Source organism: Mercenaria mercenaria, unplaced genomic scaffold (genome assembly GCF_021730395.1).
Source record: "Mercenaria mercenaria strain notata unplaced genomic scaffold, MADL_Memer_1 contig_3761, whole genome shotgun sequence".
NCBI classification, from domain to species: Eukaryota; Metazoa; Mollusca; class Bivalvia; order Venerida; family Veneridae; genus Mercenaria; species Mercenaria mercenaria.
In genome coordinates this window covers 3484-28941 of record NW_026461932.1, presented here as the reverse complement: position 1 = coordinate 28941, position 25458 = coordinate 3484, and the positions used below count along the sequence as shown (strand labels likewise).

Genomic DNA, 25458 nt, shown 5'->3' with positions numbered 1-25458 from the left:
GATTTCAGAAGGAAGTGGCTGGAGAATAGAGTCAATTGATGCTCATTATATAAATAGATATAAATATAATCCATTAGCTGCTTCTAGTTATTTAGAATTAGCAAAACCATTACAAAATTCAATGAAAGGATTAATAAATATAAAGAATGATGATAATGGATGTTTTAGATGGTGTCATTTAGCTTACAAATTTCCTGTTGAAAAAAAAAAACCCTCAAAGAGTTTCAAATTACAAAAAGCATATAGAAAAACTTAATTATAAAGGAATTAAATTTCCTGTTACAATAAAATTAACACCTAAAATAGAAACTCAAAATGATATATCATTTAATATATTTGGTTATGAAGATAATAATATTTATCCATTATACATTTCAAAATATCAATATGAAGAACACTGTGACATGTTATTAATCAGTAAAGATAAGATAAACCGTTCTGTTTGGATTAAAGACTTTAATAGATTAATGTGTAACAAAGCAAAGATCAACATAAAAAACATTTTTGCAAATCATGTGTACAAATTTTTCTCAAGAAAGAATATTAAATGAACATATACCAAATTGTTTAGCTATTAATGGTGTTCACGCTGTAAAAATGCCAAAAGAGGGAAGTAAGATTTATTTTAAAAATTATCATAAAGGTTTAGCAGTACCTTTTGTAATTTATGCTGATTTTGAATCAATAACTGAAAAAATATCAACTGCTTTACCATCACCCGAATCTTCATTTACTGAGCCATATCAAAAACATATAGATTCTGTTGACGGTTATAACGTTGTTTGTTGTTATGATGATAAATATATTACACAGGTTAAAGTTTAAAGAGGCCCTAATGCAGTTTATAAATTTATTGAAAAAATGCTTGAGGAAGAGGAATATTGTAAGGTAATATTTAAAGAACATTTTAACAAAGATTTGAGAATGTCTAAAAAAGATGAAATTGAATTTAAAAAGCAGAAATCTTGTCATATTTATGGAAAAGAATATAAGGAAAATGAAACTAAAGTAAGAGACCATTGTCATATAACAGGAAAATTTTGAGGAAGTGCTCATGAAAACTGTAATATTAATTTTAGACTAACACACAAAATTCCTGTTATTTTTCATAATTTAAGAGGTTATGATGGTCATTTTATTATGCAACAAATAGGAAAATTTAAAAAAGAAATTAATGTAATTCATAACAACACCGAAATATATATGGCATTTATGGTAAGTGATTTGATTTTTATAGATAGTTTTCAATTTATGTCTCAATCATTGGATAACTTAGAAAAAAGTATTAAAGAAAAAATTCAAAGAAACAGATAACCTCCTAATAAAGAGTTTTATTCAATTTTAAACGAAACACACATATCTGACAACGAATATGAACATGCTAAAAATGTTTGGAATAAATTTAAAATTAAAACAAGGGGAGAATATCATGATTAATATTTAAAAACTGACGTCTTACTTTTAGCTGATACATTCGAAAATTTTAGAAAACTGTTTGGAATATTATAAACTTGACCCTTGTCATTATTTTAGTAGTCCTGGGTAGCTTGGGATGCAATGTTAAAAATGACTGGAATAAATCTGGATTTAATAACTGATATTGATAAGTATCTTTTTATTGAAAAGGGACTGAGGGGAGGAATAAGTTACAGGGTTCTAGCCAGGATTTTCTGAAGGCATGTTGCTGAAGGATATTTTTATAAAGAGCGTAGACGATAAAGGGGTGGGTGCGGGAGGGGTACCCCCTCCTGCTGGGGGTGGGGTATGGGGGTCACCCCCAGAAAATTTTGTATTACTACAACTAATTTTGGTGCATTCTGGTGCATTTCAGAGTGAAAAACACAGTGTTATTTCAATGTTTAATAAGCATCATTTACATGCTCAACAAGACCAAATGTGTCATAAAAAATCCTCTGGAGTTTATTTGCTGAATGACAATGTAAACTGTTATATTTCAAACAGATATAGTAAAGCAAACAATAAATATATGAAAGATTATGATCCTTAATTAGAAATTAATACTTAATGTACCTCAACGCCAATAACCTTTACGGTTGGGCTATATGACAACCTTGACCCTCTGGATATTTAAAATTCATATCCGAAAAACAATTCAACACCTTAATTAATAAAGGTAAAACTAACTTTATAATTGAATGTGATCTTGAATATCCAAAAGAATTACACGATCTTCACAACGATTATCCTTTAGCTCCTGAAAAAATTAAAATACCAGACGGATGGCTTTCAAATTATAGTAAAAATATTAAAACGGAATTTGAAATAGGAAAAAGTAATGTAAAAAAATTAGTTCCAACTTTAATGAAAAAACAAAATTACGTTGTTCATTATAAAAATCTTGAACTATATGCACAATTAGGATTAAAAGTAACAAAAATACATAGAATATTAACTTTTGATGAAAGTCCTTGGTTAAAAGGATATATTGATTTTAATACTCAAAAAAGATCTAAAGCAAAGAATTCTTTTGAAAAAGACTTTTTTAAACTCACGAACAACTCGGTTTTCGGTAAGACGATGGAGAATTTACGTAAAAGAATCAATATTAAATCAATACATAATGAAGTTTTTTTATTAAAATATATAGCAAAACCTTCATTTGTTAGTTCAACAATGTTTAATAAGAATTTGTTTGGTATTCATAGAATAAAAGAAAGTTTATTATTAAACAGACCTTGTTATGTTTGAATGTGTATTCTAGATTTATCAAAATATTTAATGTATGATTTTCATTATAATTACATAAAGGAAAAATATGGAAGCTCAGCAAAGCTTTTATTTACTGACACTGATTCATTATGTTATGAAATAAAAACCAAAGATGCATATAAGGATCTTTATAAGGACAAAGATTTATTTGATAATAGTGGTTATAACCCAAAATTAGAGTTTTATTTCGATTACAACAAAAAAGTAATTGGAACATTCAAAGATGAAGCTGCCGGCATTCCCATTGTTGAATTTGTCGGATTAAGAAGTAAGATGTATTCATATTTATTAGAAAACGAAAATAATATTAAAAAATGTAAAGGAATAAAAAATCATGTTGTAAAGAAAACAATAGTTCATAAAAATTACAAAGATACATTGTTTAATTCAACCCAAATTAATCATACCTTTAAAGTAATTCGTTCTGATAAACACAATCTTTCCAGTTACGTTATAAATAAAACGTCTTTATCATGTTATGACGATAAAAGATATATTCTTGATAATGGTATTGATACATTAGCCTATGGTTATATTAATTAAATTACAGAACCATAAATTGTCAGCTAGAACCATAAATTGTTAATTGAATATTCATAACGTTTAAAGAATTAATATAAATAACATCATTCATTTTAAATTCATTAGCATAATTAATAGAAATAGATTCATTTTTTTCTGTTATTTTTTTGCATTGTATTTTCTTTTCTTTATTTTTTAATTCCAATTTAGCTTCTCCTTTATCTGATTTAATTGCATCTATAAGAATAATTAAAATGCAATTTTGTTTGATTGTTACATTATTACCATTTTGAACTAAACCAGGACTAGCATTTACAACTTTCCATTGAAATAATCCACTATCGGTATCTTCTGTTGCAGATGTTAAAAATAATGGAGATTTTCTTATTATTTGTCTTTCTATTTTACTTACTTTTTCGTTTATATTATTGAATATTCCCATTATATAAAAACACAGTAATTAATTAAAATTTTAATTAAAGTTTTAATTAACTAAATAGAATCTGACATAACTTTCTGGTTCTGTAGTAAATATATCAATTTTAAAATCTGAATGAAAATAAAACGTCGCTCCTTTTTTAAAATTAATTTCATTTTTTTTTTCTTAAAAACCATTCTTGAATTTTTAACCTCAGGTGATATATGCTCATATCCGCTCATGTGATTATCCCGTCATTCAAAAATAAAATAAGCTTCATCAGATAAATCAAAGTAACCAGAGCGATCCGTGAAATCAGAGTAATCAATAATAATATTTATTTCAATTTTGTATTCCCCATCTTGTTGAACTTGAAATGCAATTTCTTTGTTTTTGAAATACTATTAATTAATGTACATGTTTTTGATCTGTTTTAATAAAACTTTTATAATCTGTTATCTTATTAACTCGTATTCCAAATAATGCAAAAAAAATCTGAGGTATCAAATACCTTTTGTTGTAACTGTTTATCTTCAATATCAAATTTTCTTCTAGAATAATCACTTACTTGTAGTTGTCTGCTATTGTAATATTCAAAAAGAAACACTTCACGTCTTACTTTTTCTAGTTCTTCTTCTATTGCTTTATAATTTTCATTAAGTTTAAGAATTACATCAGCCAAATCATCAACTCGTTTCGTTGTAGCAACTTCAGAAGCAGATAAATTGTCAACAACATTCTTTGTACTAGCTAATCGTGTTTCTTGTTTTAAGAAAACATTTTTTACTTCTGTAATTTTTTCAGCAGTAAAGGTTATTGCTTGAGTATTAGTAGAAATTGCTTGGGTATTAGCAGTAATTGATTCTCCTGGTTTAACTGATTTTTCAACTACAAAGTTTAGTTCATTTTTATTTTCTTCAATTTTAGTATTGGCTTCGTTAATATCTTTTTGTAACAGATTTGTAAGTTTACTTAAGTCTGCGTACTGTAAATTATGACGTACATCAATAGTACTTATCAAGCCTCGAATTTGTTTCTTTAATTTTTCTATGTTAAAATTAAACTTTTTTTCAAGGTTATCTAATGCTGTGCCATGGTCATCACCTCTTTGTGAAGCTGCCTTTTCCAATTCAGATTTATATTCTGCAAATTTATTTGTAAAGTCAGTGTTAAGTTTATTTATTTCAGTTCTGACTTCTAACTGATACATATTTTGTAACTTTTTCTCAGCTTCAATAATCTTGTCTTTTAGTTCTTCATGTTTAATCATAGTATTATTTATTTCCTGAACTTGATTGTATAAGTTTTCAAAATTGGTTCTAATTATTTTTTTTATGTTGTCATCTGTCAAATCAGATTTCTCTTCAAGTTCTTTAATAGAATCAACCATAGCTTTCACTTCTTCTTCAAGTTTACCTTGTAATTCAACTATTAGTAATGAATTGTTTTTCAAGTCTTTTGTTAATTCTTCAATATGTTTTACTTGTGCTTCTAGTGTCTGTTTTATACTTTTGATATCTTCAAGTTTATAGTCTTCTATTATACTTTGAATTTTTTTGTACATAAACCGTCTTGAAACTGCATCAGCGGGTTTATCTGGATTTCCTAGGTTAATTATTTCATTAACTCCCATATCTAATGGTCTGTTCATTGTGTTATCAAGTTCCTTATTTTTATGAAGATATGAGTCCGTGTCCTTTTTAAGCTTTTTAAATTGTTTTCTATTAACATAATCTCTTAAATCAATATCAAATTTAACTTTACTTATACTTTCAGGTTCACTTGTTTGTTCTATATTATTAAAAACTCCCATTATATTATACCAGTAAAGTTTTTTCTTAAAAACTTCCTTGGTTTGTCAACATATAAGAAATCATATTTTTGTTTTGTTGCATTAGTAAAAGAGTTGTAATCTATATTTTGTTCATTACAAATCAAATCATTTTCTCTTTTACCTGGACTTTCAAACAAAATATAGTGTGAACAGTTAATTCGAATATCCTTTGGTGTTTTATAGTAAGACTGACTTAAATAAATTACAGAACAGTTTTTATGACGTCCTTGAATAAAGTCTTTTGTTATTTCATTTTGAACCTTTTTTCTTCACATATAAAATCATCAAAGATTACTATTTTTTGTTTATCTGATTCAAGATCATTAACATCAATTATTTCATTATTAGAATATTCAAGTATTTCATTTGGATCTACTTTAATTCGTTTTGCAATTTCATTTAAAAAATTAATTAAATCCTGATATTTAGATTGCTCTAGGTTTTTAGTATACAGGTATAATTTATCATAATATATAAGAGGTTTTCGTATGATGATGAGTATGAAGAAGTTGAAGAATTTCCTGAAGAATTGAAGGGAGATTTAGATATAAATATCAATAAAAATGTATTATCAGAATTGGACTTACCCACATTATCAGAGTTAGCAATAAGCAAAGATAAAAACTATTGGATACAACAAAAAAGAGGTTACCAAGTATTTAAAGAAGTGTACTCGTAATATAAATAAATACAGTGAAGAAAACCCAGATGAAATAGTTAAATTTACAGATGCGGAACCTAAGACTGCAAGCGAGTATGTTTTGGAGTTAGAATTAGACAAAGAAAATCCTAAAAGATACAGTAAACGCTTATCAAAAATGATTAATGACTCAGAAGTATTTGGAAAGAGAATAAGATATCACAATCCATATAAAGTTTTACCAAATGGTAGATATGGTAATTTATTTATTAATCTTAATAAACTTTATGGTCAAAACAAATTGATTGCTAAAAATAAAAACACTGGAAAAGAAGTTATTAACGTTAAGGTAGATAATGATTTAATTGATTTTATTAATAAAAGATATAACAATAATAAAAAACATTCAATACTTTCTAGAAAAATATTTAAAGAATTAACAGAAAAATCAGGATTACCTATCAATAAAAGATCTATGAAATTTAAAAAAGTAATTAGAGGTGAAGGTTTTAATTCAAATCTTTGTCCATGTAATCCAGAAAAATTCGTTAATGACTTAGAACTTATTTGTGGTTCAATTGATGCTGGAAATAATAATGAAGAACTAAAAAATGAAGGTATTAGCATAATTGATGAACTATTAAAAATGAATGAATTGTTACCAGAACAACATGAAATGTTATATAAAAATTATTTTTCTTGAATATATAAATGGAACAAAAAATAGTGTTAAGTTCTGAAGCAGTTGAAAACGATAATAAAAATACTCCAAGCGACTTTACAGTCAGATTCAGTCGTTCGTTAATTTTAGATAAAAATAAAACTTATGTTGTTGGTTTGGATAGTATTAACACTATGACTTACTCTTGGCATAATATTAGTTATGAATATGACAATAAAAGAATTCGTTATAATAATGGTAAAGAATGGAAAGATATTATATTTCAAAATGGTTCTTACAGTTATACAGACATCAATAATTATATCAGAGAAACACTAATAAGCAATGGTGATTTTGAATTTGATAAGTCAGACATTGCTCCAATAAGTTTGGAATTTGATTTAAGTAGTTTTAAGATCTTAATTTCAATTCATGATAATTTTATATTGGATTTAAGAATGTCAAATTTTCATACATGGATTTGAGAAAAAAGCTTTAAACAAAACTGAATGGGGAACTACAACACCAAATATAACTAACTCTGTGGATACAATTTACATTCATTGTAATCTTATTGATAATTCACTTGTTGATGGTAATTTTAGTGATATTATCTATGCTTTAAGTACTGCAGATTTAACAAGAGCTTATCCATTTACAAAAGAGCCAAACAGAGTCAAATATTCTGAAATTAATAAGAATGTTATAAATTCAATTAGAATATATATTACAGATGTATTTGGTAGAATAATTAATTCTAATGGAGATGAAACAAGTATTACATTAATTTTAAAAGAAATATAAATATATAATCTACAAAAAATTTATGACAAAAGTAAAGGAACATTTATTTATGTTGATGCTCAAACTTGAGAAGAAATTACACATGGTAAGTCTTTAACTTCCGGAGATTCCATCTCTGGTACAGATATCTTTGACACTTTAACAAAATTGTTTTCATTTTTTGTTGCATCTTCAATTAGAACTGCTGGAAAAAAAGCTCTGGAAACTGCAGGAAAAACTGCTCTTGAAAGTGGAACAAAAAAAATTGGAACGGAAGTCGGGAATTTAGCTGCATGTAAAATTACAGGAAAAACTAAAAGTTTAAAAAAAAAACTGTAACACCTGCAGTTGGTAATTTAATTGCTAAGGATTTATAAAAAACTAATTCAAATAATGAGGAGGAGGATATTAATATATTGTCAGGTTCTGGAACGCGTAAACATATTAACAGATTAATTTATAAAAAGTAAAATAATAATATAATAAACATGTTTAGAACAAAACAATATTGTGAAAGATACGAACTAACTCCTATTCAATTAGATACACCTTTAATTTCTGTCTTGGGAAATAATGTTAAACAACAAAAAAGTGGATATCATTTTACAATTAATGATAGAAGTTCATATTTTGATTGGTTTAATGGCTATTTTGAAGTAAGTTTTAAAGTTAATAAACTTGCTAATGGTAATAATCATGCTGATGGAGATCAAATTGCTTTAATTAATAATGCAGCTTCAATAATTGATCAGCTAATAGTTAAACAAAATGGAAAAAAATTGTCTATGATTGTAATAATTTATATAAGGTAATAAATGTAAAAAATTTAGTTGAACTATCTAAGGATTATGCAGAATCAACTGGAACAAATGAATTTATTTATTTAGATACTACTGCTGTTGCTGAAAGTAGGAAAGACCAAGCTGGATATAATAAAGGTTTTGCTTCTAGGAAGTTATCAATCCAGGGTGGTAATGAGGTAAATGCTAAAATTCCGTTAAATAATTATTCATTTTTTCAGGGTTTGGAACAAAACATGCTACCACCAAGTCAAATACAAATAACATTACAATTGACAGATGATGATGAATTAATTTACAGAGCTAATGCTGCCGATGCAGGTAGAGTAATTGTAACTAAATTAATTTTCTGGGTTCCACGTTTAATTTTCAATGATTATGGATTTAATTTAATTTCTGAAAGATATACAAATGCAAGGTGGAAATACCTAAGAGAAATGATAAACCAGTCAACAGATACACAACAGATTAATATGCCTTTTAGAATAACAGCAGGTGTAACAAAACCCAAACATGTGTTTGTTTATTTACAACAACCTGATAAAGTAATTCACAAGAACATAACCCACATATATTAGATACATTTAAAGTTAATGCAGCAAATAATAATTGTACGTTGGAATCTTGCCGTCTTGAAGTTAGTAATGGTGTTTTTATCCCGAAACGGAATATACAAGTATATCAAGAATTTATGATGATGTTCTTAATTATTTTCATAAACAAAATAATAAAACCTCTGGAAGTCTCTTAAATAGATTTAATTTTCAAAGTTTGTTTGGATTTGTTCATTTTAACTTAAAATTTAAAAAGGAAGAAATTGCAGAAGATCCTAAGCATATTACATTAAACTTACATTTAAATACACTTCCGACTGCAAGATATCGTGTTTACGCAATTGTATTGTATGAAGAAACAGTTGAAATAAATACTGTTAGAAATGAACTTGTTATTGTTTAAATAAAATATATATAAAATATAAAACTAAATTTTATAAATTTAATGTATAATGACATCAAATTATATTGAATATAAAGTAAATTAACAGATGGACAAAAGAAAATCTTAGCGAAAGCTTACAATGACAAAATTCCACTTAAACATGAACAATTACATGAAAACTTTCCTTTGATTTTAACAAAAACACAAATTAATCAAATTGAAAAGTCTATTAGAAATAAGAAGGGATTAGAAATTACATTTTCAAAAAAAAACAAATGTCCAGTCAAAGTCAAAATGGCGGATTTTTGGGAGCTTTGGCTGGTCTGTTAGGTCGAACAGTACTTCCGGTAGCTGCAAAAATAGCTCCAAAAATATTAGGACCGTTAGGCGTCGGAGCTTTGTCAGGACTTGCCAGTACTGGTGTTAGTAAAATACTTGGAAATGGTATGATTTCGGTAGCTAATAATAAGAGAAATATGATATCACCCTATCTTACACCTAATCAAAGAAAACAATTAGTGGGATCTGGAGTAATTAAATTAACACAAAAACAAAAACAAGATGGTGGGTTTTTAGGTATGCTTGCGGCTAGCCTAGGAATACCTTTTATTACATCCTTGTTAAGTGGTAAGGGGCAGGGCCAGGGTATACAGATAGATTCTCAAAGAAGACCTTACAAACGAATTCCTATAGTAAAAAAAAAAAATTATAAACAAACCTATTCCTAACTTTGAAATTGAACAATGGGCTTAACAATTAAAAATTAAAAGCTTTAGGGGTGTATTTAGTAGAAATAATTTACCAAAACCAAAAGCAAAGGTTGAATGCGGGATTATAAATTTGGACGACTCTATTGGGCCTGGAACACACTGGGTTTGTTACTTGGATACTTTATACTTTGATCAAACCAAGGGTTTTCTTTATAGTATATTGTACTTTAATCTGTTCGGACTTCCTCCTCCAAAAGAGGTAATTAAATATATACCCGAAGTCAAGTATAACAACATACAATATCAAGACAAAACAAGTGTATTGTGTGGTTATTATGTCTCCCACCACACAGTGGTGTGGGAGACATATTGATTTACTCCAGTCTGTGTGTGTGTGTGTGTGTGCGTGTGTGTGTGTGTGTGTGTGTGTGTGTCACAAAGCTTGTCCGCACTCTAAGTCGAACATTTCTCATTCAATTATCACCAAACTTGAACAAAATGTGTTTGACCATAAGAGCTCGGCCAGGTTCGATAACTAGCCAAATCGGTCCAGGCGTCTTGGAGTTATGGCCCTTGAATGATAAAAAATCGGCCTTTTTACTCTTGTCCGCACTCTAATTCAAACATTTCTCATCTGATCTTCACCAAACTTGAACAAAATGTGGTTGACCATGAGACCACGGCCAAGTTCGATAACTAGCTAAATCGGTCCAGGCATTTTGGAGTTACGGCCCTTGAATTATCGAGAAATTGGCAGTTTTACTCTTGTCCGCACTCTAAGTCGAACATTACTCATCTGATCCTCACCAAACTTGAACAAAATGTGTTTGACCATGAGACCTCGGCCAGGTTTGGTAACTAGCCAAACCGGTCTAGGCATTTTGGAGTTACGGCCCTTGAATTACCGAAAAATCCGCCTTTTCACTCTTGTCCGCTCTCTAAATCCAACATTTCTCATCCGATCTTCAGTAAACTTGAACAAAATGCGTTTGGCCATAAGACCTTAGCCAAGTTCGATAACTAGCCAAATCCACCCAAGCACTTTTGATTTATGGCCCTTGAATTACTGATTGGATCCACTCATCCAGACCATATAATTGGATCCACTCGTCTAAACCATCTAAAGAAACTAGACATTTTACATAGGGGCAGTTGTGGGAGACATGCGCTTTTCTCAAAAGCATCTCTAGTTATTGTTTATTTTTCATAAAAATGTTACAAGATGGTAGAAACATTTATGATTTATTATATAAAATACTGAAAGTAAACAATGTAAAACATAATGAACAAACAATTAAAAATTATTTGAATAAAAATAGTTAAAATGTATTAAGAACACAATATTCTTTACTACTCTCAAAAATGTACCCATAAACGTTATATTCCATACTACTCACAAAAGCATATACGGAAGTGACGTGCGTTTACAGTGTAAACGTTACTATAAATAAAAGTATAAATATATAGAAATTCCACTAACGTTAAAAATAAACTTGAACGTCGTATACGGAAGTGACGTGCGTTTACAGTGTAAACGTTACTATAAATAAAAGTATAAATATATAGAAATTCCACTGATGTTACAAATAAACTTGAACATCGTATACGGAAGTGACGTGCGTTTACAGTGTAAACGTTACTATAAATAAACGTGAACATTATACATGGAAATTCCACTAATGTTGAAAATAAACTTGAACATCGTATACGGAAGTGACGTGCGTTTATAGTATAAACGTTACTATAAATAACCGTGAACATTATACATGGAATCCATACACAAATTCCTACTGTTAAAAGCTGATTTTGTTACCAATTCAACTATGTACATATTTCTTCGATTAGTTTCCTGTTTTTGATTAAAACTTCAATATATACCTATGTTATAAAGATAAAGTCCTATAGCATAATCCTTTGGGTAAGCTAATTTTAATGCTTTAATTATGAATCCAATGTTATATACAAAAAGCTATATGTCGTTTGTTCCTGCATATTTGCTGATCTAAATTTTGAATACTGACACATTTCTCCTCGTTTAAAGTATCTACATTTTTATAACTTCTCCTTGTCTTCCATCAAATTAAAGTTCTGTTGTTGTAGTGTTATCCATGAAATAAAAAAATAACAATTTATTACCATAAGCAGGTAAAAGTAAAATCTATCTCTAAAAAAAAAAAATAGTATTTCTAAAGTAAGTAAAAATAACGAAAAATAAAACTTACATTTCATTTGTTTAAATTTTCCTCCTTTCTGCCGTACAAAGTAGCTAGGTTATTAATGCAAACAATGTTCTGACGTTGTTAATCAACTAAAGTGTTAAATTCTTACGAAGTACAGGGAAAACCGGATGTAAAAATCTATATTTAAACCCTTATCATAACTATATTTAAATGCTATATCTAAATGCTGGAAAACCGATATTTGTTCACGCTTGCTTATAATATTACAAAAGTATGGTTTTAAATTAAAGGCTTAAACTATTTTGTGAATTGTTTTCAGTCCGGGTATAAAGCTCTCGTTAAACCAAAGGTTTTCACAGTAGTTTGTTAAAACCTGTGGGTTTTTTTTATATTTTTTTAATTGGCCGGCATTGGTCATTTTTAACCAGCGGCAAGGGGTCAAATGAGGTCAAGCAGTGCCCGGTTCGGTAGTTCTTATACTACTTGCATGTGTGCTTGCATGTGTGTGTGTGTGTGTGTGTGTGTGTGTGTGTGTGTGTGTGTGTGAAAATGGTGAGATAAAGTTACCTCAAAGTGTACTTATATGCTAAGTGTGGAAGTCAAATCCATATTTAATGAACATGTGACAGTCACATTCCATAAAATATTAAAACACCATTTATATAAAATGTACTCTACCAATGATACGTATTTATTATAACAGTTGGTACTAAAAAACCATACTAATAGCCATAGTTGGTACTAAAAACCATACTGATAGACACATAATAGATTTGTGAAGTTGGCACTAATCCTGCCTAGTTCATGTCTAAAAAGGATGTACTAAGAAAGTTAAAGTAAAAAGAATACTAGTAGCACACAAGTGCATTAAAAAAAATAAGATAGTGGATAATATTTCAGATCAAATCTAGAGCAACATGGTTAATACCAACTTCCTAAAAACAATTGTAGCTCTCGATAATCTTAAGTAAATATAAGTCTACTATCGTCTAGTATTTGGTAAATGTTAATGATGATATAATATATTTTCTGTTTATTGTATCCGTGAATTAACAAACTAAAGAGCATAGGTCAAAATGAAATAATTTGTGTTTATCCATATGCATGAAAACCCGTGTAAGTGACGACGTTACTCCGACGCCACCAGCGATTCCTGATTTTCAATTGAATTTCTGGGATCACCACATGCAGTCTTGTGCGCGCCTAATCTTAGAAACCCTTGCACACAATTTAATGAAACTTCACAAATGATCAGTACCAACCCTACTTGGTGCATGTAACGTTCTTTTGAATAAATTTTCGGCAGGGTGATGGGACTTTGTTTTTGTTACTATGCTATATACATACAGTCCACATAATTATGCAGCCCGCCAGCTTAGCTCAATATCGGGAGAGCGTTAGTCTACGGATCGCGGGGTCGTGAGTTCGATACCTAGGCGGGGCGTATGTTCTCCGTGACGATTTGATAAAAGACATTGTGTCTGAAATCATTCGTCCCCCGCCTCTGATTCATATGGGGAAGTTGGCAGTTACTTGCAGAACAGGTTTGTACTGGTACAGAAACCAGGAACACTGGTTTGGTTAACTGCCCGTCGTTACTTGATTGAAATACCAACGAAAAACGGCGTTAAACCCAAAACAAACAAACAGAACAGAATTATGCAGTCGTGTGTGCATCTAATTGCAATTTACTGTGTGAGTTTGTGCGGGAGGGTGGGGGTACATTCATCACCTTTAGAGACAGCTCTAGTTAGTAAATGAATTTCCTCCACCCCTTCGAAGGAGGAGGCGTGTATTGTAAGTATTGTTGTTTGATGATGGCTGTCGGTCGGTCTGTAGACCAGTCAGTTTCCGGATGATAACTCAAGAACGCTTGGGCATAGGATCATGAATCTTGACCGGGAGGTTTGTCATGATAAGCAAATGACCCCTACTGATTGAAAATGGACTAGGTCACAGGGTCCCGGAACAATAGAACTTTTTGCCAGATAACTAAAGAAGGCTTTGGTCTAAGACTACTTTTGATACGGAGGTCGCTTATGACTTGTAAATGACTCGTAAGTATTAATCTGAGGTCAGTACGTCAAAAGTCCAGTGCACAGTGACCAAATGATTGCTGATCCTTTTGCAGTTACTGAATGCATTTATAGGGCATTTCGTGTTCTACGAGCTCTTGTTATTACTAGAATCTCCAAGTTTCACATAATTACCAAATAGTGCATGACATTCGCTCAAATTGACTGTTATCCCCTTGTTCCTGTAACAGCAGTGTTTTTCCATTGTTTGATAAAAATGAAAATCCTTATAAATGATTTTGAGCAAGAATAACCAAACCTCACAAACGTATCAATAAGCACATGAGTTTTCTTATATATTGTTTTTATCCCTCTTGACTGAGTAAAAGCAGATTTTTTCTTCTTGATTTGGTAAAAAAAAGTTGAACATGTTTATTCATCAAAAGTAATTTAACTAGAATCACTAGTGTCAGTTTCTTCACAGGAGTCTGAAATTATATCAATAAGACCATAGAAGTCTATCTTTACAAAAAATCCCCCCCCCCCCCCCCACCTCCTATATATAAAATAAACACCAGGAATTAAACGTCAAAAATCCAGGGTCCCCTGAAAATACGCAAGGAACACAGGGTGATCGCAATTTAGCGAGCGTGGTGAAGAAATAACACTAAAATACACCTACCGCACTCGACAGTATTCAAATCTGATACACTTTACAAGAGTAATCAGACATTTTCTAAGGTTTTCTGAGATTTTCGGCTGTCGCCGAAGCCATTCGCTGACGTCACAACAACAATTACAGCGCCGAGATAAAGATAAAATACTTACATTATCCGTTGAAATTTGTACATCGAGTAAATAAGTATACACCAGTCTATAATATCCCCTAGATTCCTTTTGCAATAAAAAGATAATTTACAAAATTTGATTGGGAAAAACCCGTAAAGGGAGGTTACTCTTGGGATAATCCATTTTTCGATGCAGTGGAATATCTAAATTTCAGTAGTAAAATTTGATACTTGGTGAACAATGACTTTTTTATATGAATAGAGTAATATGAAAATGTTTGTTATGTAATTTGAAGGTAAGACAGTACGGGAATTGCTACTTTCTTATTTTCATCCCGGCGCTGTAATTGTTGTTATTGTTATGACGTCAACGAATGGCTTCGGCGACAGCTGAAAATCTCGGAAAACCTCAGAAAATGTATGATTACTCTCGTAAAGTGTATCAGATTTGAATACTGTCGAGTGTGGTAGGTGTATTTTAGTGTTATTTCTTCACCACGCTCGCTAAATTGCGATTACCCCGTGTTCCGTGCGTATTTTCAGGGGACCCTGGGTTTTTGACATTTCATTCCTGTTGTTTATTTTATATATATAGGAGGTATTTTTGTAAAGATAGACTTCTATGGTCTTATTGATAGAATTTCAGACTCCTTTGGTTTCTTGGAAGGGCCTACATCGAAATTCAGTGATTCTTTTGCATTTGAATCTTTGTGCTTGAGGCATTTATGGCTCCTGAGTACATGTTCAGTAATCTGTTTAGCCATTCCTGGCCAGAACATATTGTTTTTCGCCTGCTCTGCAGTATTTGTTATTCCTAAAGGACCTTAGTCTGGCTACCGACTAGATAATCTGTTTTTTTTATTCGTTATTATAATATATAAAGACCGATCTTTCTTGGTGTTTTGAGAAGAAAAGGGACATAATTATACAAAAGTTCTGCGAACCAAACATAGGGTCAGAACACAGGCTAAACTTACCTGTGTAGTTGAGTCAGCATTTCGGCGCGAAGGGCGGATGGTACAATTAACGTTTGACCGCGAATTATCAGGGAATCTTCCACTGATTTAATTCGTCTTTTTGACTTCAGAATGTAGCAATTTCTCGAGCAAACATTGGCCACCTGTCTTCTTGCATTCCATCAAGTGTGGTCTTTTTCAAGATTTGCATTGACCTGTTATCTATCGCTTGTCCAATGTTTTCTAACGGCGTGTCAGTTACAAAGAAACGTTACTTGACCATTTGTACATGCAAATCTAAGCCTAATTCTATAAAGATTGATATTGTGTCTGAAAGGAAGTATCGATCGTGGTAAGATATCATTGACTGGTATGGCCGCACCTTTAATGTGCTTGACAGTTAACATGTATTTGGACGATTGAATCTATAAAGTTTTAGCCTAGGTGCAGCTGCTGACAGTAGTTTAAGGTTAGAGACCACCTATTGCTTTCCCATAGACTTACATTTTAACACTATAGCTTGTACAGCCTTCCATACATCAAACATCGAAACATTTATATAGAGAATAATAGGTTAGTGCCGTAGATGAGAAAGTTTATCTGGTGAGGTGGAGGAGGTTATCGGGTGAGCCGAAGGCGAACCTGATAACGTCCGGAGCCGAGCCAGATAAACTTTCTCCATCTTAGGCACTAACCTATTATTCTATTTATCTTGTCATTACTTCATTTTCCGATATTTGGCAATTTATTTTACAAAAATAAGTGTGCGACAACCGTTTTAGTGACGTCATATTCGTAATGACGTCACTTATATAATGACGTAATCACCAACAAAATCGCAGTAACTTCTTCGTTTTTGAATAAAAACTCATTATTTGACCACTCATTTTCTTAGTTCGGACATTTCCAACACAATGGTGATAGTTTCAATGCAAAATTTCTTATGACAACAATATCGATCATAAGGTCACATGATCAACTGACCGTATATCACTGGTCACGTGTCAACTGACGGTATATCAAAAAAGATATACGGCAGAAATACTGCAAGTGACAGGATAAATCTAATTATAAGTTTTTCAAGAACTGTCTTAGTTCTACCAAAATATCGGGCGAAAAACATGAATAGTGATACTTTATTTAAGTAATTTTCGTGTGAATGAGATGACCCCATGTTTACATCATTGACATGGCGGGAGAAATTCGTTTGATAAAACTTTTTTTTCAATACACATAACATGTAGCAAATTTTGTCAAAATGTATAATAAATTACTGTAAATGCAGTGAAAAAATATCAATTTTGAAAAAAATAATTACTTCCTGGGTTTGTTTGCATGACTGACCAATCAGAACGCACAGACGTTATCTTATTCCCAGGTCTACACTTACCTCATTCCCAGTACTTTGAGTTGGTGGTCTCTGACCTTTACATGATACTTGCTAATGGCTTATGGTCGCTGTGAACGAGCCCTACCGTATGTGTAACGGTGAAAGTGCTTACAGCTGAATAATGTGGCCAAAAGTTCCTTTTCTATTTGTGCGTACATTATTTCTGCATTTGTTAAGATTTTTGATGCGTACGTGATGGGTCTGCCGTCTTGCATAACACAACAGCCTGTCCCATTTTAGGAACTGTCACATTCAATTACGAGCTGCTTGCTAAGGTCAAAGTAAAAGAGAACTGAGGCAATTTTGATGATTCTTGGCCTCATCCCAGATAAATGCGGCATCTTTCTGCAGAAGCTTTCGTTAAGTGGGGAGGGAGGTGTAGGGAGAAGTAAACTTGGCTTGGCGCAAAGTCATCTAACCCGAGAAACATCTCTCAACTTCTTTCGCTAAACCAGTATACAATGTACCAAGCTTTGTTATTAGTCTGCCTATATATCCAAAAAAGAGGCCTAGAAATTGCCTTTGATGGCTTTTTTTGTTAATGCCCGACAGCCATGTTCATTGTTAACTTTATAAACCACATTTTCTCTTTTGCATATATTTCTCAAAAGATAGGTGTACAATATGTAAATATTCTTTTTAGTCAGTTCAAAGCTTAGAATTCAAATTAAATTGCTGCCTGAAGTGCAAGAAAGGCATTTGCAGTGTCGTTTTATATTCATTTACTCAACATCTCCACACATGACTTTTGTTTTTATCTCTGCCAATTTTTGACTGATTTTTAATAAAAACTGGACACATTGTTTATTGACCAGTTCAATTAAATAAACATAACAGTAATATCAATTGTGCGTACATTCGTTGAGCCATGACATTTTCAAATAAGGTAACCCAAAAAGAAAAAGTCACAGAATTAATGCAACTTGGTGCTGGTCTCCATGCGGCAAGTAGTATCATCTGCGGGATTAAACAATTTTGTCATTAATGTGGTGACATTAACCACGTCACAAACCTGATATAAAATTAACATGTTCATACTGAAAATATTGGCGGATGTTCCATTTCAACTAAACAGAGTTGAACATTCAGAATATAATTTCATTTAAGTGTATTGGTGTAATTTGGAATTTACTAATTATGTGACTTTTAATTTAAGGGTTACTTTATCGTTACTCTTACTGTGTAAAACATTCATTTAAATCTATAAAACTTTGGTGTTAAAAGGAAAACAAGAGGGCCATGAAGGCCCTGTATCGCTCACCTGACCTATTGACCTAAAGATCATCAAGATTAACATTCTGACCAAGTTTCATTAAGACATGGCCATAAATGTGGCCTCTAAAGTGTTAACTAGCTTTTTCTTTGATTTGACCCCGTGACCTAGTTTTTGACCCAACATGACCCATATTCGAACTTGACCTAAAGATCATCAAGTTTAACATTCTGACTAAGTTTCATGAAGATACAGTCATAAATGTGGCCTTTAGAGTGTTAACAATCTTTTACTTTGATTTGACCCTGTGATTTAATTTTTGACCCAGATTCGAACTTGACCTAAAGATCACCAAATTTAACATTCTGACTAAGTTTCATGAAGATACGGTCAGAAATGTGGCATCTAGAGTGTCAACAAGCTTTTCCTTTGATTTGATCTAGTGACCTAGTTTTTAACCTCAGCTGACCCAGATTTAAACTTGACCTAAAGATCTCCAAGATTAACATTCAGACGAAGTTTCATTAAGATACGGTCATAAATGTGGCCTCTACAGTGTTAAATAGCTTTTTCTTCGATTTGACCGGGTGACCTAGTTTTTATTTCTACGTGACCCAGATTCGAACTGGACCTTTAAATCATCAATATTAACATTCTGACCATGTTTCATAAGGATATAGTCATAAATGCGGCCTATACAGTGTTATCAAGCTTTTCCTTTGATTTGACCTGGTGACCTAGTTTTTGACTCCAGATAACCCAATATCAAACTCGTCCAAGATTTTACTGAGTGTAACATTCTGACCATGTTTCATTAAGATTGGGCCAAAATTGTGACCTCTAGAGTGTTAACAAGCTTTTCCTTTGATTTGACCTGGTGACCTAGTTTTTGACCCCAGATAACCCAATATCAAACGCATCCAAGACATTATTAAGGATAACATTCTGACCAAGTTTCATTAACATTGGGCCAAACTTGTGACCTCTAGAGTGTTAACAAGCTTTTCTTTTGATTTGACCTGGTGACCTAGTTTTTGACCTCAGATGACCCAATATCAAACTCGTCCAAGATTTTATCAAAGGTAACATTCTGACTAAGTTTCATTAAGATTTGGCCAAAATTGTGACCTCTAGAGTGTTAACAAGCTTTCCCTTTGATTTGACCTGGTGACCTAATTTTTGACCCCATATGGCCCAATATCAAACTCGTCTAAGACATTATTAAGGATAACATTCTGACCAAGTTTCATTAACATTGAGCTAAACTTGTGACCTATAGAGTGTTAACAAGCTTTTCTTTTGATTTGACCTGGTGACCTAGTTTTTGACCCCAGATGACCCAATATCAAACTCGTCCAAGATTTTATCAAAGTTAACATTCTGACTAAGTTCCATTAAGATTGGGCCAAAATGTGACCTCTAGAGTGTTAACAGTCAAATTGTTGACGACGGACGACGGACAGACGGACGCCGGACACAGGGTGATCACTAAAGCTCACCTTTGAGCACTTTGTGCTCAGGTGAGCTAAAAAAAAACAGATGTGGAGTTAGAAAACTTGTTGAGTATATCATTTATATACGCACCATTTTGCTATCTTTAATACCTTACATGTCATTTTCAAAAGTTCAGTTTTGACCTTGACATGTCTTTGACCTTAAAATTCCATTAACATAACCCTTGGATACGACAATACCAAAATATTTCTACAGTTGATCCACATATAAAGATTAGCAAACATGTAAAGTATAACACACTTTGCCATCGTATGCCACTTTTCCCAGATATATATTTTTCTATATAATATAATATAATATAATATAATATAATATAATATAATATAATATAATATAATATAATATAATATAATATAATAGTTTATTTGTAAATGCAATCATTTGACCTTTGACCCCATTATACTGTAACGAGGAACCCTAGAAGGTGACAGCCCCTTTTAAATTTCATTTATGATCCTAAGTAACACTTTTATACTAATATCCGAGCATTAACAAAAAATGCCATCAAAAGTCACATTTTCCTGAGATATTGGCAGACTATATAGTTTCTATTTTACTTGGATCTGGCTTTAAGCCTTGTGCCAAAGTTAAGTGCCCGAAAAATGCAACTTTTGACACACCTACTGTGCACACATCTGGGTTGGATCTGATACCTACTACTCTTGCACGATACAAGGTTACGCAAACAAACAAAAACAATAAACACCCACCAAAATCATGTTCCACAAGCGAGTTATTAGTCCAGTAAACACCATCTTTAATCATGTTCCAATTTCACATGCAAATGAGCTGAAGAATCGCTGATTAGCATTAATGTGTCATTCAACAACACGCTAATGGAGCACATAAACGATCGCTTAATGGATTGCATAATAGAATGCTCAATGGAACGCATAATGTATAGGTTAATAAATGGGAGAGCGGTGCCTTTGAGTGATAATGGCCCTGGCAAGGAGATAATAGCCCGAGCGTCGCCTTTGAGTGATAATGGCCCTGGCAAGGAGATAATAGCCCGAGGATCGTCGTGTTTTTGTAAGTTGGCTTGGCAATGACTTTTAAAAGTCTTTCTTCTGTGTGCACCAGCTCAATATTTTTATGACGTCTCACATTTTCCATGGTCTAAAATATAAGGTAATAACTGGAAGTAAAAGGCTATTATCTTCTTCCAGGGCCATTATCACTCAGAGGCACCGCTCTCCCATGTATTTACCTGTTTATTACATGTTTACCTATAATATAGTAAGAAATGGTGCTTTGTGTCATTTTATGGGTACTTGCATCTTCTGGCACAATAAATTTCAGCTTTTCAGTTTCTTTAGCCTATTATTTGTATACGAGTCTATTTACTGTATAAAATCAAATACCGGGATAGTTGTACATTCTTGCTTAATGCATAATTCAGTGATAAAAATACGTTATTTCACAAAGAATACACGATGTTACGCTCAAGATGATAAAATAAAACAGAAATATTCGCTGTTTTACCTCCATGAAACGCCATGACGTCATTTCTGTTTACGGACGTTAATTTCCCGCGCTAACGCCAGGGCCATTAATGGCCCTGGGGCTTATTATGATATTGTGATAATGCATGACGCAATGCGATAATGGGAGAATTTTCGGCACAAATTTGTTACTACTTATAGGTACTCATGTAATAAAGATCGCTTTATTGAATGTATTATCTACGGTGGCATAGAAGGGACATAGGAAATATTTTATTTATCACGTGCGCACGTGTTAGCTAACACGTGCGAACGTGTTAATTAACAAGTGCGCACGTGATAACTATCACGTTCGCACGTGTTAGCTATCACGTACGCACGTGGTAGCTAACACGTTCGCACATGATAGCTATCACGTTCGCATGGGAAATATTTTATTTATCACGTGCGCACGTGATAGCTATCACGTTCATATATGAAATATTTTATTTATCACTATGTCCCCTCTACGCCACCGTAATTATCTATAGATCGCTTAATGGAACGCATTGTACATAGATCACTTAATAGATCGCTCAATGGAATGGGTTTCATTATACATACATTCGTAACGACAGGCTGTATTCATTTGGAACCATTCAGCCTAGGATAATTGTTGATGTGACTCTGGTGTAGCCTGGATTTCCAGAGATGCATGTACAGTAATTGTTAAAAGGACTTTCAGTTAAAAGTATTCAAGTATTGGGACGATAAGAACTCTGCAGGACATTGACAACATGTGTTTAGATGCAGTCTGCATTTCCCTGGAAATTTACGTTTACATTGAAATAGCATATTCTATCAAAACAGGCGTGGCTTTATCAACTGAATACGTTAAGTAGAAAAAGTGGAAACACCACATGTCGCTTAACACGACAAAAATGAAAATGTTGCATACTCGGTTAGATTAAGCCCCTTCATGGAAGGTAGTGGAAGAGCAAGCTAACCCCGGGTTGAGCAGAACTCAACATTTATATATGTTAGAAGAATCAGATTGCAATTCAGATAAATTAAAAAAAAAGTTCTAAAGCGTTTAAAGCTTTACCCTTCTAGAAAAAGAGATACAGGTACCAATAAAATGAGCACTTTTTATGCAGTGACATCTCCTGTATATTATTACAGAGCAGATTAATCACGGTGTCTTATTTAAAGTGACATTATGCGTATCTTAGTGTTTTGGTGACTGTTTTACTGACTTTGAAAAAAATCAAGTTTTTAAATATAGATTGCAACAGTCAAAAAGCAGAACTGACAAGCCATTTGGCCGCCTGCAGACAACAATCAAATATTACAATAAAGCCGCTGTATTTTATTCTGTTCTTGGAAAGTGCTGATATCTAACCAGTCCTCACACAAATATCAATTAAGGTGAATCAAAGGCAAAGCAAAATCAAGCAAAGTCATTTGCGAAAAAAGTTCTCCGAACTATAATTTGATGGTACAACAAAATTTTAATTATATGGGTACATGTATATAGTGTTAGAAACAATGCAGAACTTTATGTGACGGGACAAACTTCTGGAAAGTCACTGGTCCTGACCGGAGTTTTTGCTCTAGGTCCGACGTTTTCTAAGCAAATTTAAAGATGGAATACGAATCCAGTCATACCATTTCAATCATTCAAGATACGACTCAATTTGGCTTTGTCGATCCGAATTATCAGTAGACTTTTTCAACTTTTCAGAAGTCTGCAGGATCAATTTTCACATGCGTCAGGGTTTTGGGGAACTGTGATATACAAATCCTCTGGTGCATTATTAAAGACAAAAATATTTTACATCAAGATTCACAACGAAAATCTATTGCCAAAACATGACCGTGCAACGGCGCTGCAATTTTGATAATTACCGTAAGGTAGCAGGGTACACTTCAAATTCTGGCTCCCGTCAATATTTATGATAATTAGATCTTCGTGATTTGGGATGTCTGTAAATAAAAGTGAGAGGTAATGATTATTATTTTTTTAGAAAATCTTAACAGCTGATACATGTAAAATTCTGTTGTAAGTTGTAAAACTGCTGCTAGCTTTGTATGAATCGATGAGTCACCTTGGCGCGGGAAATTCAAATCATAGAAGGGTTCCACGCTTGGTGGTTGATACTCAGGAACATTTTTGCTATTTTGTGAAAAAACGATATGGATGGGCCCCCATTCCATTAATATCCTGTAGTTCAGTAGAGACTATCAAATTGAGAATTGCAATAAAATTGGACACTGTTCCTGCAACGGGATCAATGCAGGCTGTTCAAAAAGTGCAAATTTATGATTTTAGCATGCTATTTTTAATGGATGGTGTAAAACTCTCGATTTGATAACTTTCTTGTGTGAGAGTCCTGATCTTGTCATTAATTAAAAACACAAAACATGCACACAATTTATAAAATGGCCACTAAAATGCTCATTAGTGAAGTGTAATAATACGACTCGCTACATTTAAGTCTGGCCGTGCCCAAAATTTTCGAATCTAAGTGTGCCCTGCTACCTTAACAGTATCGTAACATACATGATAAATATATAATAACCGTTATCGTACCGTACCTTTCTCAACGACTGCTGTAGCGCCTATCGGCGTGTGCGATCAAACAAATTTTGATTTTTATTCTTAAAACCACTAAAAAAATTTAGATCGGGGAAAATTGAAACACACTTTTTTTTAGACTATATAAAAACATTCCTCACTTTGTTTTTGCTTTGAACGGTCCAGTAAATTTCAGTTCTACTTGTCGTTGAAACTCATCCGATGATTCCGGTAAGTTTGTACTTTCCCTATCCATTCTGGAAGCGTTATGTCGGACATATCCATGATTACTATAATAATTCATCCAAAGTTTGAATAAAGGTAATCTGTTTCATACTGTGTTTCACCAATTCAAAATAGTTTCTGACACCATGTGTTGGTCAATAAATAAAGGGAAAATATTAAAATAAATGTCAAGCACACGTATATACAGTTTATTTACAGATATATACAAGACTTGTATCGGACTATCCACAAGCGTTGTCTGTTAACAAGTGACTGGCAGTTCCCGCACTGGGCTGGAACTTAAAGTGTTAAAGTACAGTCCATTCCAAATATCAAGTATCATTATAGCAATAAGCCTAGTTGTTTTTTCTTTTATGTAATTTGAAATGTCGAAATTCCTACATCTAAATTTGAAGTCTCTCTTTCCTCACAACAGTTCTAAAATCTTTTTGTATGAACATTGCAATATTACTCCTAGTGCTTTTATGTGGATATTTTGGGTTTCTTCTATATCTTGTGCAGTTGTTATATAGTGAAATTCAAAACTTTCATTCACTGAAGTAATAAGATTTTACTCTAGGAAAGAGAACTTCGTGTGTATTGTTGCTTTACATCGAGCATATTCAGGAACCAAAGCTGCTTACAAAAAGCTCTGGTATCGGATATTTTCTCTCCAATTTGTCTGCTCTTGTCGTATAGCAGTTGTAAAACCTCAACGCCTTCGAGCCATCATCATTAACGTTTGTTATGGAGTAAGAAGAAAAATAGCAGAAAAATAATGTGATTCAAATTGACTCATTTGCAGGTGAAGCATGTGTTTAAACACTATCCGTCTGGTGTCCGTTATATAGAGTTTAAACATGGAGGAAAAGATGTAAGTGTATGGGCTGGACATTATGGTGTCAAAATGACGAATTCTGGAGTTTTTATCGATGAGAAAACGGTGAGTCCGAGTTACCATTCTTACAGGCTTTCTAAGGAACTGCGTTTTTAATCGTACTAATTTATATAAATATTCTGATCTCAAAACGTTCTAACCTTAGTAACTTTAAAGACCTTCGGAGAAATGTTGTAACTTGTTCTTTATAGTCAGCGAGTTTTATGCAATACAACTTCTTTAAGCCTCCGAGCACTGTC

General features: G+C 32.3%; 1 long non-coding RNA gene across 1 annotated transcript in view; it reads left to right on the top strand.

Moving 5' to 3' along the window:
• The window catches only part of LOC128553379 (uncharacterized), a 46864-nt gene extending 21606 nt beyond the window's left edge, over positions 1-25258 (top strand). Inside the window, exon 3 of the long non-coding RNA XR_008369333.1 lies at positions 25127-25258. This is a non-coding gene — a long non-coding RNA (uncharacterized LOC128553379). The remainder of the gene's footprint in view (positions 1-25126) is intronic.
• The last annotated feature ends 200 nt before the right edge of the window (positions 25259-25458 follow it).